Consider the following 16287-nt stretch of genomic DNA (forward strand, 5'->3'; position numbering starts at 1 on the left):
GGGTCTCTGTAATCCACCACCAACCCCCCTGAATTCTGTACTGCTATTAGTAACAGTTGGCCATTAAGTCCCATGACCCATATGCTGTACTCAAGAGATGCCATTGAAATCAACAACAGTTAGGTGCCTGAATAGTTTTGAGGATCTGGGCCCTAGTCTGTTTTCTTGCCTCTTGAGGTTATTAGTCCAGCTAATCCCACCTCACTACACCTTATTGTGCTCCTCCCAGTGTGTGTTTTAAGTACGCACACGGGTTTGGCTGCCCAATGCAGCGTCAAGGGGTACCTTTGTTTTTGTACAGGAACTGGTTTTTGCTTTGGCTGGCAACGGAACGGCTCACAGCAAGGGCATTGTTACTCAAGAGCAGCATCTTGAGTGAAGCCAGCAATACCCTCATTCCACCAATTGACTTTTCACAAGGAAATAAATAAAGCTGCCAAGATGCAAGGTCCTGGCACCCGTCTCACTGCGGACAAGGGCCAGTTTCATGTTATTAACAAAGTCAATCTGCATTCTCCAGTCAACACAGGCCTGTTTCTTTCCCTGATCCCTTCCCGCAGGAAGGTGGCAGACTTGTAAGGGCTTGTTCTGGGCTGATCCAATGAGGAATGCAGTGGACTACCCAGGTAGGAAATTCTGGCTCAGAGGGGGCTGGCTACCATATTGTACTGCCACTTAAGGAACATGGATTTGGGGCAGAGAGGTGAAGTGATTTCTCCAAGGTCATGCTGAATACAGATTTCCTGACTCCCAGTCTTGTTCCTCTAGCCAGAGACCCACACAGACTCCACTGACCTCCGTGGGTTTCCCCCACAGGCTCTCCAGGGTTTGCTGCCTCACTAACAATACCTACCAGCAAATGAGCTGAAAGTCAGGTGATATGCAATCCATCTCTTTCCAAGCGCCTGTGCTCACCCCACAGCCTGAAGGGCCTGATTCTCCTCTCAGTGATGCTTGCTTTGCAGCAAAGCAAGTCCACTAACTACTCATGATTTGCCCCAGTGTAAGCAAGATGGGCCTGATGAGTTTGAGGCGAACTGCTGAGGCTCCAAAGGGAGAATGGAGGTTGATGAAAGCCTTGGACCATTTCTAGACAGACAGTTGTCCATTCTCCCAGGCCTCTGCCCACCCTGCTTTTTGGACCTCAGGACAAGCTCCTGGTCCCATGCTCAGATCACAGCTCGTCCCAGTCTGCTGAGAACGTTGACAATCCAGCCGACAGCCCTGATCAGGAGAAGGGGGGCCATCCGCAGCACGGAGAGCAAGCACCAGCTCACCCTCACATTATATTACTGGGGGACGGGAGGTGTCCGAGGGCTCCTATCTCCATGAGCCAAGCAGGAACCAGGATGCTGGCACCTCCGCAGATTCCTTAGCCTGGAGAGATCCTGCCCTATGCCAGCATCTGCCTGCACCGCGCCCATCCCCACAGGGAGCCCCTTACATGAGACCCTTCCTAGCGAAGGGGCAGTGAGGGGGGGGTGCCATCCATCCCCACGTAGGGGTCCTCCCCCCCACAAATGGGGCTCCCCCCATGAAGGGGTGTCCTGCCCCCACAATCAGGGGCTCCCCCTCCCCATGAAGGGGTGTCCTGCCCCCACAATCAGGGGCTCCCCCCACAATCAGGGGCTCCCCCTCCCCATGAAGGGGTGTCCTGCCCCCACAAACAGGGGCTCCCCCCACAATCAGGGGCTCCCCCTCCCCATGAAGGGGTGTCCTGCCCCCACAATCAGGGGCTCCCCCCACAATCAGGGGCTCCCCCTCCCCATGAAGGGGTGTCCTGCCCCCACAAACAGGGGCTCCCCCCACAATCAGGGGCTCCCCCTCCCCATGAAGGGGTGTCCTGCCCCCACAAACAGGGGCTCCCCCTCCCCATGAAGGGGTGTCCTGCCCCCATAATCAGGGCCCCCCCCACAATCAGGGGCTCCCCCTCCCCATGAAGGGGTGTCCTGCCCCCCCAAACAGGGGCTCCCCCCACAAACAGGGGCTCCCCCTCCCCATGAAGGGGTGTCCTGCCCCCACAATCAGGGGCTCCCCCGCTCTGGCTGTACAATGCCCAGCAGCCCGGCTTCAGTCCCCCTCTCCCCGCGATGGTTTCTCCCCGATGTCCGCCCCCGGGCCGGATGGTTCCTCCCCACGAGCAGGGAGGGAAAGTCCCGATCTCTTCCGGGGTCAGGGGTCACGCCGACGCCTGGTGAAAGCGGCCTGTGGGTGGCGCGGGGCCCGGAAGCGGCCTGCCCCGAGCCGGGGTTTGCTTCCGGCCTGAAGCTGTCACCGGCGCCGGGACAGAGCCGCGGGCGGCGGTTGGGCCATGAGCAGGTACCGACGGGGCCGCCCGTCCTGAGACCCCGGGCTGCGGCGTCCGACCCCCCCCCCCGCGTCTGTCTGTCTGTCCGTCCGACCCCCCCCCGCGTCCGTCCGACCCCCCCCCCCCGCGTCTGTCTGTCTGTCTGTCTGTCCGTCCGACCCCCCCCCGCGTCTGTCTGTCTGTCTGTCCGTCCGACCCCCCCCCGCGTCCGTCCGTCCGTCCGACCCCCCCCCCCGCGTCTGTCTGTCTGTCTGTCCGTCCGACCCCCCCCCGCGTCCGTCCGTCCGTCCGACCCCCCCCCCCGCGTCTGTCTGTCTGTCTGTCTGTCCGTCCGACCCCCCCCCCGCGTCTGTCTGTCTGTCCGTCCGTCCGACCCCCCCCCGCGTCCGTCCGTCCGTCCGACCCCCCCCCGCGTCCGTCCGTCCGACCCCCCCCCGCGTCCGTCCGACCCCCCCCCGCGTCCGTCCGTCCGTCCGTCCGACCCCCCCCCCGCGTCCGTCCGTCCGTCCGTCCGACCCCCCCCCCGCGTCCGTCCGTCCGTCCGTCCGACCCCCCCCCCGCGTCCGTCCGTCCGTCCGACCCCCCCCCGCGTCCGTCCGTCCGTCCGTCCGACCCCCCCCCCGCGTCCGTCCGTCCGTCCGTCCGACCCCCCCCCCGCGTCCGTCCGTCCGTCCGTCCGACCCCCCCCCCGCGTCCGTCCGTCCGTCCGTCCGACCCCCCCCCCGCGTCCGTCCGTCCGTCCGTCCGACCCCCCCCCCGCGTCCGTCCGTCCGTCCGTACCCCCCCCCCGCGTCCGTCCGTCCGTCCGACCCCCCCCCCCGCGTCCGTCCGTCCGTCCGACCCCCCCCCCGCGTCCGTCCGTCCGTCCGACCCCCCCCCCGCGTCCGTCCGTCCGTCCGACCCCCCCCCCCGCGTCCGTCCGTCCGTCCGACCCCCCCCCCCGCGTCCGTCCGTCCGTCCGACCCCCCCCCCCGCGTCCGTCCGTCCGTCCGACCCCCCCCCCCGCGTCCGTCCGTCCGTCCGACCCCCCCCCCCGCGTCCGTCCGTCCGTCCGACCCCCCCCCCGCCGTCCGTCCGTCCGTGCCCCCCCCCCGCGTCCGTCCGTCCGTCCGACCCCCCCCCCCGCGTCCGTCCGTCCGTCCGACCCCCCCCCCGCGTCCGTCCGTCCGTCCGACCCCCCCCCCCGCGTCCGTCCGTCCGTCCGACCCCCCCCCCCGCGTCCGTCCGTCCGTCCGACCCCCCCCCCCGCGTCCGTCCGTCCGTCCGACCCCCCCCCCGCGTCCGTCCGTCCGTCCGACCCCCCCCCCCGCGTCCGTCCGTCCGTCCGACCCCCCCCCCCGCGTCCGTCCGTCCGTCCGACCCCCCCCCCCGCGTCCGTCCGTCCGTCCGACCCCCCCCCCGCGTCCGTCCGTCCGTCCGACCCCCCCCCCGCGTCCGTCCGTCCGTCCGACCCCCCCCCCGCGTCCGTCCGTCCGTCCGACCCCCCCCCCCGCGTCCGTCCGTCCGTACCCCCCCCCCCGCGTCCGTCCGTCCGTCCGACCCCCCCCCCGCGTCCGTCCGTCCGTCCGACCCCCCCCCCGCGTCCGTCCGTCCGTCCGACCCCCCCCCCGCGTCCGTCCGTCCGTCCGACCCCCCCCCGCGTCCGTCCGTCCGTCCGACCCCCCCCCCCGCGTCCGTCCGTCCGACCCCCCCCCCCGCGTCCGTCCGTCCGTCCGACCCCCCCCCCGCGTCCGTCCGTCCGTCCGACCCCCCCCCCGCGTCCGTCCGTCCGTCCGACCCCCCCCCCGCGTCCGTCCGTCCGTCCGACCCCCCCCCCGCGTCCGTCCGTCCGTCCGACCCCCCCCCCCGCGTCCGTCCGTCCGTCCGACCCCCCCCCCCGCGTCCGTCCGTCCGTCCGACCCCCCCCCCCGCGTCCGTCCGTCCGTCCGACCCCCCCCCCCGCGTCCGTCCGTCCGTCCGACCCCCCCCCCCGCGTCCGTCCGTCCGTCCGACCCCCCCCCCCGCGTCCGTCCGTCCGTCCGACCCCCCCCCCCGCGTCCGTCCGTCCGTCCGACCCCCCCCCCCGCGTCCGTCCGTCCGACCCCCCCCCCCCGCGTCCGTCCGTCCGTCCGACCCCCCCCCCGCGTCCGTCCGTCCGTCCGACCCCCCCCCCGCGTCCGTCCGTCCGTCCGACCCCCCCCCCCCGCGTCCGTCCGTCCGTCCGACCCCCCCCCCCCGCGTCCGTCCGTCCGTCCGACCCCCCCCCCCGCGTCCGTCCGTCCGTCCGACCCCCCCCCCCGCGTCCGTCCGTCCGTCCGACCCCCCCCCCCGCGTCCGTCCGTCCGTCCGACCCCCCCCCCCGCGTCCGTCCGTCCGTCCGACCCCCCCCCCCGCGTCCGTCCGTCCGTCCGACCCCCCCCCCCGCGTCCGTCCGTCCGTCCGACCCCCCCCCCCCGCGTCCGTCCGTCCGTCCGACCCCCCCCCCCCGCGTCCGTCCGTCCGTCCGACCCCCCCCCCCCGCGTCCGTCCGTCCGTCCGACCCCCCCCCCCCGCGTCCGTCCGTCCGTCCGACCCCCCCCCCCCGCGTCCGTCCGTCCGTCCGACCCCCCCCCCCCGCGTCCGTCCGTCCGTCCGACCCCCCCCCCCCGCGTCCGTCCGTCCGTCCGACCCCCCCCCCCGCGTCCGTCCGTCCGTCCGACCCCCCCCCCGCGTCTGTTTGTCTGTCTGTCTGTCCGACCGACCCCCCCCCGTGTCTGTCCGTCCGTCCGTTCGTCCCCTATAGAATCCGTCTGTCTGTCTCACTGGCCCTCTCCTCTCTCTGTGTCCCTCCCAGGGCCCCTTATTCCCTTCCCCCGCCCCAGCTGGGTGTGTCTGCCTGTCCTCGTACCCCCGTGTCTGTGCCTTAACCCCCACCCCTTTGGTGTCTGTCTGTCTGTCCGTCCCCCTCGTCATGCTCTGCTGGGGGGTCAGGGCTCAGCCTCTCCCCCAGCCTGAGTCTGTCCCTCCTGGGTTGCGTCCCCTGCTCTGATCCGGGCGGCGGGGTTGCAGGCTGTGATCTGTGCCAGGCCTGGGGAGCTGCGGGAGGCTCAGTCTGACCCTCATGGAGCCTCCCCACCTCAGGGGGATCCCTGGGGGTCAGCTCTTTCTGTTCAGCGCCGTTGTCCGAGGGGTCCAGCTGACACCTTGTCCGAGGGGTCCAGCTGACACCTTTGTACGGCCCTGTGGCGAGGCTTTGGCAGTCATTGGTGTGTTGTCCTCATTGTGCACGATGTGCCTGTTAGCCCCATGAAAAGGCAGCTGGTTTGGAGGGGAGAAATAAGAGAGCACTGATCCCCACAAATCAGTGTTCAAGACTGGGGGTCAGGACTCCTGACTGCTACTGGGTGGCTGTGTGACTAAGCAAGTCCCATCCTCTTTCTGTACTTCAGTGTGTGTGTATTTAAGTAATAATGATACTAGCTTCCATTTGTAAATTGCTTTGAGGTCTACAGGGGAAGAAGTTATCACTTCTCTCACTCACCCGCAGGACAGCTCCATCCATATAAGAGAGATTCCTCTCATTGGCCACTGCCAATACACCAGCTTCATATTCTCTCTGTCCTGGTGGTCCCGAAAAGTGTTTGAGAAACACTGGTCCCTTGGTACCAGCTATCAGAGTGTGATGGCTTATCTGTGGGCTCAGATTCTGGATTTTTCTCCTATTAATAACCTGAGTGTTTGCAAGTGTTTATTTCAAAACTTTATCATTATACTGATTCTTGGGAGTGTTAAAAATTCCCAAGTTTCTAATAATTTTAGATTTAAAAAACTGAACACTTAATGTACTTTTCACTTTTTTTCTTTTTTTCTTTTAGTTTTTAGAACTGTTTCTCACAGCTCTGCAAATAAACACTTAAGCAGACTGATTATGAAAATTTTCACTCTTTCCAGTCAGTCGTGAGTCACTTCCATTTCTAATTTTTTCCGTTCTACAAAGTTTGGCTTCAGCCATTCAGGAGAATGTATTAGGTTGCTTTTGGAATTTTTTAAAATGTATGGAATTTAAAATCTGAGCCAGATTTGACCCTTTTACATTTTTGCACTAGTAGGAAATTAAAAAAAACCCTCAATACTTATGACTCTAATTATTGGTATTGCGGTAGAGCTTGAGGCCATGGTCAGGATTGGAGTCACATTGTGTAGAGTGTTGTATAATTTTAAATTGTTAAGCTGTTAAAACAGGAGCTGTTTCTTATTCTGTTTGCCTAGCATAATAGGGCTCCAATCCATTTAGATACTTACATGGCCCTCATTCCATGGTATCCAAGTGCATCACAATTATTAATGTATTTTGTCTTTGCAACACACCTGGGAGGAAGGGAAATAATATTCCCACAGGAAAGGTTCATTGATTTGCCCAAGATTACACACACAGTCTGGCGCTAAACAGGGATTTGAACACAGATCTCCGGAGTCCAAATCCAGTCTCTTATCCCTTAGATCATCCTTCTAAATTGGTTGAGGCCTCTAGATGCTACAGGATTACAAAGAAGAAATAATATTAATATAGTTAAGAGTAAGTAAAGTCCCTGCCCCAAAGTGCTTACAGTCTGGCTAAACAAAGCAGATGAAGTGAAGGGCCTGGGGAAAGGGTTGCAACATGCTAGAGCAGGGGTGGGCAAACTTTTTGGCCTGAGGGCCACATTGGGGTGTGGAAATTGTATGTCAGGCCATGAATGCTCACGAAATTCGGGGTTGGGATGCAGGAGGGGGTAAGGGCTCCGGCTGGGAGTGCGGGCTCTGGGATGGGGCCAGAAATGAGAAGTTCAGTGTGCGGGAGGGGGCGCCGGGTTGGGGTGAAGTGGGGGGTGAGGGCTCTGGGGTGGGGCGTGGATCAGGGGTTTGGGGTACAGGAGGGGGCTCCAGGCTGAGAAAGAGGGGTTTGGAGGGCAGGAGGGGGAGCAGGGCTGGGGCAGGCTGTTGGGGTATTGGCGGTGTATGAGGGCTGGGGATGAGGGGCTTGAGGTACAAGAGGGGGCTCTGGGCTGGGATTGAGGGGTTTGGAAGGCGGGAGGGGGATCAGGCCTGTGGCAGATGATTGGGGCGTGGGGGAGGCTCAGGGGTGCAGGCTCCAGGCGGCACTTAAACTACAAGCAGCTCGTGGAAGCATGTCCCTGCTCCGACTGTGAGGCACGGCCAGGCAGCTCTGTGCGCTGCCCTGTCCGCAGGTGCCACCCCTGGAGCTCCCATTGGCCAGGAACCGCAGCCAATGGGAGCTGCGGAGGTGGCGCCTGCAGACGGGGCAGCATGCAGAGCCGCCTGGCTGCGCTTGTGCGTACTGGGTAGGAGCCAGAGGGGGGTCATGCCGGCTGCTTCCTGGGAGCTGTGTGAAGCGGGGCAAGCCCCAGACCCTGCTCCCCAGCGGGAGCGTGGGATCAGTGCAATCCCCAGACCCTGCTCCCTGGCTGGAGCTGAGGGCGGATTAAATGGTCTGAAGGGCCGGATGTGGCCCACGGGCCATAGTTTGCCCACTCCTGTGCTAAAGGTAAGTAGATCCAGTGAGTAAAGTCACCCTTGATCATATTTCGCATTAATCATTGATTAATAGATAAAACTGAGAGCAAATAAGGGACACCTGTTGTCTAGAAGAGTAGCAGTGTTCTGGTTTAGCATTCTCCCTGTAAATCTTGATTGACAATGGAATTTGATGTTTGGGTGGAGGGAGTAACTGACAATTACCAATGATTTTCTGATTTAAATCAAATCCTTCCAAAGCTGCTTTATGCACTAATTCGCCAAGGGCGCCATTACATTTAAGTGGCTTAAAACTATCTGATCTGTTTTTTTGGCAATAGTGGTAATAAACAGGAGAGTCGACCTAGCAAGGAGGAGAAGAGAGAGCTCTGTAGACAGTAAACATTTATTAGAAGCGTTCAGAGACTAACAGATTGCTAAAAGCTGTAGCAATATTTACTAATGCCACCTTGTGCTTCCATCCAAAGACCTCAAGGTGCTATTATAAATATTAACTAGTTAAGCCTCTCTCCCCTTGCTGGGAAGTGGTATCATCTCCTGCCTACAGATGGGGAAACTAATGCATACAGAGATAAAGTGATTTGCTTAAAGTCACGCCAAATCATAGATAGAGCTGGGACCAGAACTCAGTTCCTGACTTGCAGACCCCCCTCTATCTGTTTAACAACACTTACCAGAAGGAATAAGCCAAGAATATCCCTAGAGCTTGCTGTGACTTGCAGTGTCGAGACCTCTATGTGGTAGTCGCTCATCAATAACCTGTAACATGAAAGGCTGGTGCTTATGTAGTAGTTGAATATTCTATTTTTAGAGGCTTGTGTTGCAAAACATATTGAGACCCTGAACTATGCAGGCAAATGAGAGTGATCCAGACACTGCCTTTGCTGGGCAGCTTGTCAGAATTAAGTCTTTGTTTTTTCTTGGTGCTATTTTTTTTTTTTAAGTCTAAATACTACTATTGTTTCTGTTTTCTGGGGGTAGGAGGGCATTTCACAGGAGTCTGACTGTGTTTACACCAGGAGAATGACTCATGTTAGAAAATGTTTATCCTGTTAATCAGTGCAATTTTGTCCTTAATGAGGGCAAACATTCTTGTTTAAAATATGTGTTAGCTGGTTGTGATTAACCCTAACTTGTCCTGTCTCCATTAACTACTAAGTCATGTTTAAAATCTTGTTAGTTTACACATCATGTTGGAAAACATGTTGTCATCATCTCAGAGCCTTTATGATTCTCCACTCTCCTGTTCTTGCACTTTAGCTGCCCTCACTTTGCAAGCTACGGACAAGGCTAGAGGGCCGGACTTTCAGGGGTCTGCCCATCCAACCTGACAGGTAGTGTCCCTGCTTTCTAATACTGCTTTCCCCCCATGCCCAACCTCTGCTGATATACTTCGCCCCTTCTACTTCAGCCCTGGGATCTCTGCGCAGCAGAAGTGTTGGATGTGTCTGCTTTTGATCTTTCGCCTGGTGCTGCTATGAGTATTGTCCAAACTTGAGTGCTGTAAAACTTTATGGTGTGAGGAAAATGCTGCTGTCTGTGTTGGAGTGCTGCATTGATCTGAAAGCGCGCACAATGTGGCGTGCTTCTTGTTGGGCTGCTCGAAAGCAAAGATTCAAAGGTGTGCGTTGGCCCTGGCAGCCGCTTCATGAGCAAACAAAGTGACCTGACTTTGCGAAGACTGTTGCAACTCTCCCCACCCTACGATAACGCTGATTACGGTCTACACTGAACAGTACAAAGTTCATCTAAAGTTCCTCATGTGTTTATAAATCTGAATCTTTCTAAGCGTTTGTGTCACATGGATCACCACCGGATCTGAGCACCTCGCCAAAGGTGATCACACCACCATAAAGGACGCAAGTAAAAGGAGATTTTGCAACTTTAAATAAATCTCCATTAAAAGTACAGTGCAATCTGATCAGTCTCTTTACACTGTGTGTTTTATTATTAATGCACTGCTACTAAGGACATGGCTACCCTGGAAACTTCAAAGCACTGTCACGGGAACGCTCCCACGGCAGCACTTTGAAGTGCGAGTGTGGTCGCGCGCAGCGCTCCTGGTAATCCACCTCCATGAGGGGATCCCAGGGCGCGGAGCCTGTTTACACTAGCGCTTTAAAGCGCTCTGACTTGCTGCGCTCGGGGGGTGATTTTTCACACCCCTGAGCCAACAAGTTAGAGCGCTACGAAATGTAAGTGTAGCCAAGCCCTGAGTGCATGAAACTTCATAGACAAATACGTCCACAGTTCCCTGTTCTGAGCAGCATACAATCTGAACCCAAGCCCTTGAGTGAATAAAATGGTAAAATGAATGGCAGATTAAATTTAGATGAAATAAAAGGAAATGCTACTTTGCATGGAATGTAATCAGCCTGTGGCAGTCACAGTTCCAGGAAGCTCGTGGCAAACTGGATTTTCTCCGTGACTGCATAGTAACCTCTAAAGTGCTATGGTGGGGCCTGAGGGGTCATGACCGTTCTCCACCCATGAGCCCCTTAATGCTAGGAGTAGTTTGTGGATATGAGGTGAATTTTATTTCCTTTAAAAGCATCTGATGTTGGTCACTGCCGGAGGCCAGAAACTTAATGGAGTAATGGCCTAATAGCAAATCTTATGTTTCCTAAACCTACTTCCAGACAAACTCGATCTGTTGCATGTTTTAATTCTAATTTTTACATGAGGCCCTGAGAGTCTCCTCATTAAGGTCGGTCTCTAAACTCAAGCTGGCAGCTGCTGGTGATTGTTAATAAAAACAGTGATTAATTACATCAGACCTTGAGATTTCATCCCACAGTTGTGAGACCTTGAGTTGCCAGTCTGCACGTTGGAGTTTCGCAGCTGATCTGCAGTGGCATGGAAATCAGCCTTCCTGAATATTTAGGCAGGGTGTTTTTCCTGCTGACTTGCAGGCGCGCAGGGATGGGAGGGAAGTGGTCGGTGTCAGACAGTAAACTCCAGGGGAGCATGGGAGGAGGGAAGGGAAGAAGCGCAAACCCCTGGACTCAAAGTTGCTATGATCAGAGAGCACGATGGAGTTGGTGTGAAGCAGAGGCTCGAACAATTAAGTTGCCACTGAAGTGTTCTGAAAATTGTTTTGATAGTGTGAAGGGCTAATGAGGCGGCTGCACTGGGGGGGGTGTTCGCTTGAACGGCGGAGACTGCAAATTGGATGCAGACAGGGTTCTGTCATTTTGAATAAAGAAGGAACCGAGATATGGCTGCACAGTGTGATCTTGATTTTTCTATAGGTTTCAAGGGATGTTGGAAAAATGGGTAAGCCAGAAGGCTTTGGGGGGGCTCTTTTGATCCCCCTAATTGCAGAACATGGTTGAGAGGTGCCATCCGCCTTTACAGTGGCTCTCTGCAGTTAGCACAGCCCTTTTAAAGCCAGCCACTCTGCACAGACAGGTTTCAGAGTAGCAGCCGTGTTAGTCTGTCTTCGCAAAAAGAAAAGGAGGACTTGTGGCACCTTAGAGACTAACCAATTTATTTGAGCATGAGCTTTCGTGAGCTACAGCTCACTTCATCGGATGCATACCGTGGAAACTGCAGAAGACATTATATACACAGAGACCATGAAACAATACCTCCTCCCACCCCACTCTCCTGCTGGTAATAGCTGCACAGACAGTTGCCGGTCGGGCACACACAATAGTAAACATAGCCAGAATGCAGTAAATAGGGGTGGCACTCTTGAGGCAGGAGGGGGGTGCCCTAAGAGCTGGCAGGGATAGTGAGTCACACAGCATGCTGTGTACAAATTGTTCTGCCCCTAGGAAAGGAGAGGGAGTGAGCTGCCTTAGGGCATGGTCAGCCCTTCAGGATCAGTAAGCTGTATGGATCAGAGAGCACAAGGCTCTTGTGGGCAGTGAGACTAAATGCCAGAAAACAGTTCTTTGGGGGGCTTACCCCATCATTCTGCTAGATCAGTGATACTTGCAAGCCGCAAGTGGCTCTTTACCGTGTCTCCTTCTTGCAGCACATATTAAAACCCTGTGTGATTGAATTATTAACCAATCAGGATGCTTTTACTATGCTATTAACTAGTTGTCGTTGATAAAATAATACTTGATCAGTCATTTTGCTGTGAGGAAAATATGCAATATATATAAACAGTAAATAATGAATTCACGCTGCTGTGGCTCTTTTGGGTAATGTTGATCACTAATTTGGCTCCTGACACCCTGAGGTCTGAGTATCTGTGTGCCACATGGTCCTGAATCAGAACGCGGGATCGAAACCCCTGCTCAGATGTCCGTGTTTGGATCCAAACTGAACTCTGCAGTTTGGGTTCAGTTCCCTAACGTACCCTTGGCCAGCTGCTGACCCAGGGCTATTAGGAAGACTGCTGACGCATTGTCAGTTTTGATCCGTAGCCGGAGGAAGTCAGGGTATGAAGGAAGGAGAAGAGGCCAGCCTGTCCTGTTGAGTCACCGTGTGTGAGTAACCGCAAGTGCATTGTTTTAAAACAGCCCTCTGACCAAGAGTGAATTCTCAAGTTGAGAATCCCTTGTCTGGTCTTCCTGCTGCCCTAGGTGGTGTCTGGTGGCCAGTGAAAGAAGCTCCAGAGATAAAAGGAACAGGAGTACTTGTGGCACCTTAGTGATTAACAAATTTAGTTGAGCCTAAGCTTTTGTGGGCTACAGCCCACTTCATCGGATGTAGCCCACGAAAGCTTATGCTTAAATAAATTTGTTAGTCTTTAAGGTGCCACAAGGACTCCTGTTCTTTCTGCGGATACAGACTTCTACAGACTAACACGGCTGCTACTCTGAATCCAGAGATAAAGTGGCTTAAAGTTCACTGTTCTGCTTGTGAGGGAGGACGTGCACAGCCTTGGGTTTTGGTTAACCTCTTCTTGTAACACCAAATACTTGATTACTGTTAAGTCACATGACTGTAATGCCCAGCGTCTCCTGGGAGCATCTAGTTCAGTGATGGAAAGTCTCACTAGGTAGGGGAAGGAGAGTCACTAGTGGAAACTGAGCCATGTGATAAGGCGTGTGTCATCGCTATAACTCTGACTGCAATTTGTCTGATCTCTGGGATTGTGACTGCTGATGAAGGGGGTGGGGTTGGAGAAACCAGGGGCCTGTCAACACCCAGGTCTGAGCAAAAATCTTAACTGGGAAGGGGAAAATGAAGCCCATCAAACAAATCCACCTTTGATTAGTGTCAGGCCTGCTCCATGAGGAGGCTTCACCCTGTTCTGGGGGGGAATGAGAGCAGGTAATAAGAGTTGAGCGTTGTACAGTCAAATACACAGTCTGGTTCTGTTGGGACATAACGGGGTTGGAGTTGTGCAGCAGCAGCCTGTCCTCCCATGAAGTAGGGAGGCAGGGTCCTCGCCTCACTGAGTAACCATCCCTGCTCGGGGGGGGACTAAGGAGTCTCCTCTGACTCCCAAAGAAGTTACATGTCCCTGGCTCAGCGCAGATGGCTGCAATACCAAGCTTTGGGTGCTGAAAGGAAGCCGTAAGAGCTCTTCCTTGTTCCTTCTCGTGGGGTGGGGGGTAGTGGCAGTTTGGCGGCATCTGCCCTTCAGGGGAAGGGCACTCGTGTGGGGTACAGAAAACCACCCAGGGTTAAACACAGCACAGACTCACCCCTCCAACCTGCACTGCTGGTATGTGGCCTCCTTGCCCGTTTGTCCCTCCCAGGCAGGGCTTTCATGAGATGAACCAGGATCAAGGGGTCTGAGGGGCTGATAATAGGGCACTGGCCCTTCAGCAGCATTGTGGCATGAAGTAGGATCACTGCTTCCCCTTCACAGGCCTTCCTCCTCCTGCTTGCAGAGTGAAATTCTGAGGTCAGGCTGCCAGCTGTGGGGGAGGATTTAGGCATAGACTGGATGGCACCTGTCTAGGGCACCACTATATAGGAAGGATTTTGCTATGGAAAGAAGCTGTCTTTGCAGAGGGCAATCAGCTATGCTGTGGGAGAGCACCTTTTGGGCAAGGATTGGAGGTGCCCCATGGAAAAGATGTGCTTGGATTCCTAAGGGAAGCAGAGGTGATGGGGAGAGGGCACCAAAATAACATTGTGTGGGGCACCAATATACTTATGCCCAGCACTGATCCCGCTCACACTTCTAACAGGGATGCTCTTTGCAAAGGCTATGGGGAGGCAGGGGGAAGGATTTCTTCTGTCTAGCACTTCTACAAACATCTCAGCAACTGTTTCCCCCCAGGCATGGAGCACCTTTCTTCAGCTCGTTCACAAGCCCACCTCTTCAAGTAACAATCCAGCTGTTTCAGAGTAACAGCCATGTTAGTCTGTATTCACAAAAAGAAAAGGAGTACTTGTGGCACATTAGAGACTAACCAATTTATTTGAGCATAAGCTTTAATAGCAGAGTTTGTAGAGGATTTTGAGAGGCTGTTTCTATAGATAAGCCCCCGCCCAAAGCTTGTGTTAAAAGTAAAACTTTTCATTGTCAGAATGGAGTCAAGAACCAGATTACAGAGTAACAGCCGTGTTAGTCTGTATTCGCAAAAAGAAAAGGAGTACTTGTGGCACCTTTAGAGACTAACCAATTTATTTGAGCATAAGCTTTCGTGAGCTACAGCTCACTTCATCGGATGCGATGAAGTGAGCTGTAGCTCACGAAAGCTTATGCTCAAATAAATTGGTTAGTCTCTAAAGGTGCCACAAGTACTCCTTTTCTTTTTAAGAACCAGATTACTACCTTGCTACTCTGCTATTCACTTTTCTCTTCCCTCCCTCCATCCTTGTCTTTGTTCCCTCACTTTACAATGTTAGCTCTTTGGGACAGGTCCTAGCACTTTGTGGGAGCTACCAGAAACAAATACATAATATGACCCAGGCAGTAACCTTCAGTAACATTGGTACAGATGCTAATTTGTCCTGAAAGACTTTAAAGAGAAGCTGCAAAAGTTTGCTTTCAAAATCACGCCCCAAATTTTATAAGATTCCAGCACTAGGGGAAAGTGTATTCAGTAGATAATCTGTACCTGCCTTCTGGTGTGTTGAACATTAATTAACATTTGTAAAGTGGTGTGTAAGTGCTAATTATTGCTATGATCAAAAATGTAATTGCTGTGTGTTAACAAAATTATGTCTCTACGATCCTGAGAGAGAGAGAGAGAGAGCTGAGCTGTAGATGTTATGTCACTCTGGCAAAGAAACAGAGAAATCTGCAATGTGGATTTCTCCCCTTTATTAGGGAATGTACAGTGGTGGTTACATTTGAAAACATGTCTATTCTCTAGGGAATCCAGGACTTTTTTTTAACTTCTAGTAAATCCTCTGTAGTTCATCCCTTTGAAAGGATCCAAGTCTAATAGTCTCTTGAGCCAGTTTGTCTTCTGATACAGTATTTGGTGTAAAATCTGCAACTATCAAAGGAGGTGACTTGAGAATTAGTTGTTAAAGCCATTTTATGAGCTGAGAACACACATCCGTAATAGGAAGTCTAGGGAGTGGGAGGCAAAGAGAAACTCTTACTAGACTGAGTCTTCTTACTGCAAGACATGTAATTAACATGCAAACATGTGCTAATGGGAAACTTATTACTTAAATCTGCAGAACAAGGCAGTCCAAGTGGATGTTGACATGGTAGGCCCTAAGTGTCTCTTTGTGCAGTACATAGGATATGACATAACCACACTTGAATGCAAATCCCTGCAGTGTTTTGACACAGGTGTCTCTTTTGGGTCATAACATCTGTGTGTGTTAGCACGTCAGGCCTCATAGGACAGATCTGTGTGAAAGGCAGTGTGTTATTTGCATTTGGTGTTCTTTTCACGTTTATCTAATACTTGAAAAGTCTGTTGACAAGTTCAGATTCTTGGGCCCACTCGCTGCTGCCTAAAGGGCAGTGCTGTCGAGATCCCAGAATAGTGTGGACAGGTGCTATGCAAGCCGCTTTGCCAGTGTCTCTCAACCCTGACCTGCAGTGCCATCTGCTTTTCCAGGCTTGGACCTTTCAAACAGACACACAGCCACTGCCAGTCTCACTGAATCCTGAGGTGTCTTTGTGATGCGGATATTGATCTGCTATTGGCTAGGGTGGGACACGTCCCCTTTCACTTACAATGTAACTACTATATTTGAGTTCTTGGCATCTCTAGATGATACTTGGCACTTAATAGTACCATACAAACCCCAAGTAATTCTTGCAACACAGCTATGTGAGGTAGGTATTGTGCCCCTTGTACAGATAAACACTATCTCAGCTTCCCTAAGCGACTCACCCAGGGCCACACAGTCAGTGGCAAAGCTGGGTTTTTTTTATCAGTATGTAGTAGCACCGAGGAGCCCCAGTCGTGGACCGGAACCCCGTTGTGCTAAGCACTGTTCAAACACAGAAGAAAGAGACGGTCTCTGTCCCAAGGAGCTTACAATTTAAGTATGAGATGAGAAACAGGTGGATGCAGACAGAAGCGGGAGCACAAGGAGACAATAAGACAATACTGATTGGAAGGACAGACGGTGGTCTCAGCTCATCAGTGACCCAACGG

General features: G+C 54.6%; 1 protein-coding gene across 4 annotated transcripts in view; it reads left to right on the forward strand.

The window, feature by feature from the left end:
* Positions 1–2182: 2182 nt before the first annotated feature.
* STARD3 (StAR related lipid transfer domain containing 3) overlaps positions 2183–16287 on the forward strand; it is a 39264-nt gene continuing 25159 nt past the window's right edge. For 2 of the 4 annotated variants that reach the window (XM_084615776.1, XM_084615779.1), the window contains exon 1: positions 2183–2319. The gene's annotated coding sequence lies outside the window, so the exon portion shown is untranslated. Of the gene's footprint in view, positions 2320–6200; positions 6224–7607; positions 7812–16287 lie in introns of those variants that run through there. The other 2 variants (XM_084615778.1, XM_084615777.1) reach the window with 2 other exon arrangements.

This window comes from Lepidochelys olivacea (assembly GCF_965140295.1).
Source record: "Lepidochelys olivacea isolate rLepOli2 genome assembly, chromosome: 27".
Taxonomy (NCBI): domain Eukaryota; kingdom Metazoa; phylum Chordata; order Testudines; family Cheloniidae; genus Lepidochelys; species Lepidochelys olivacea.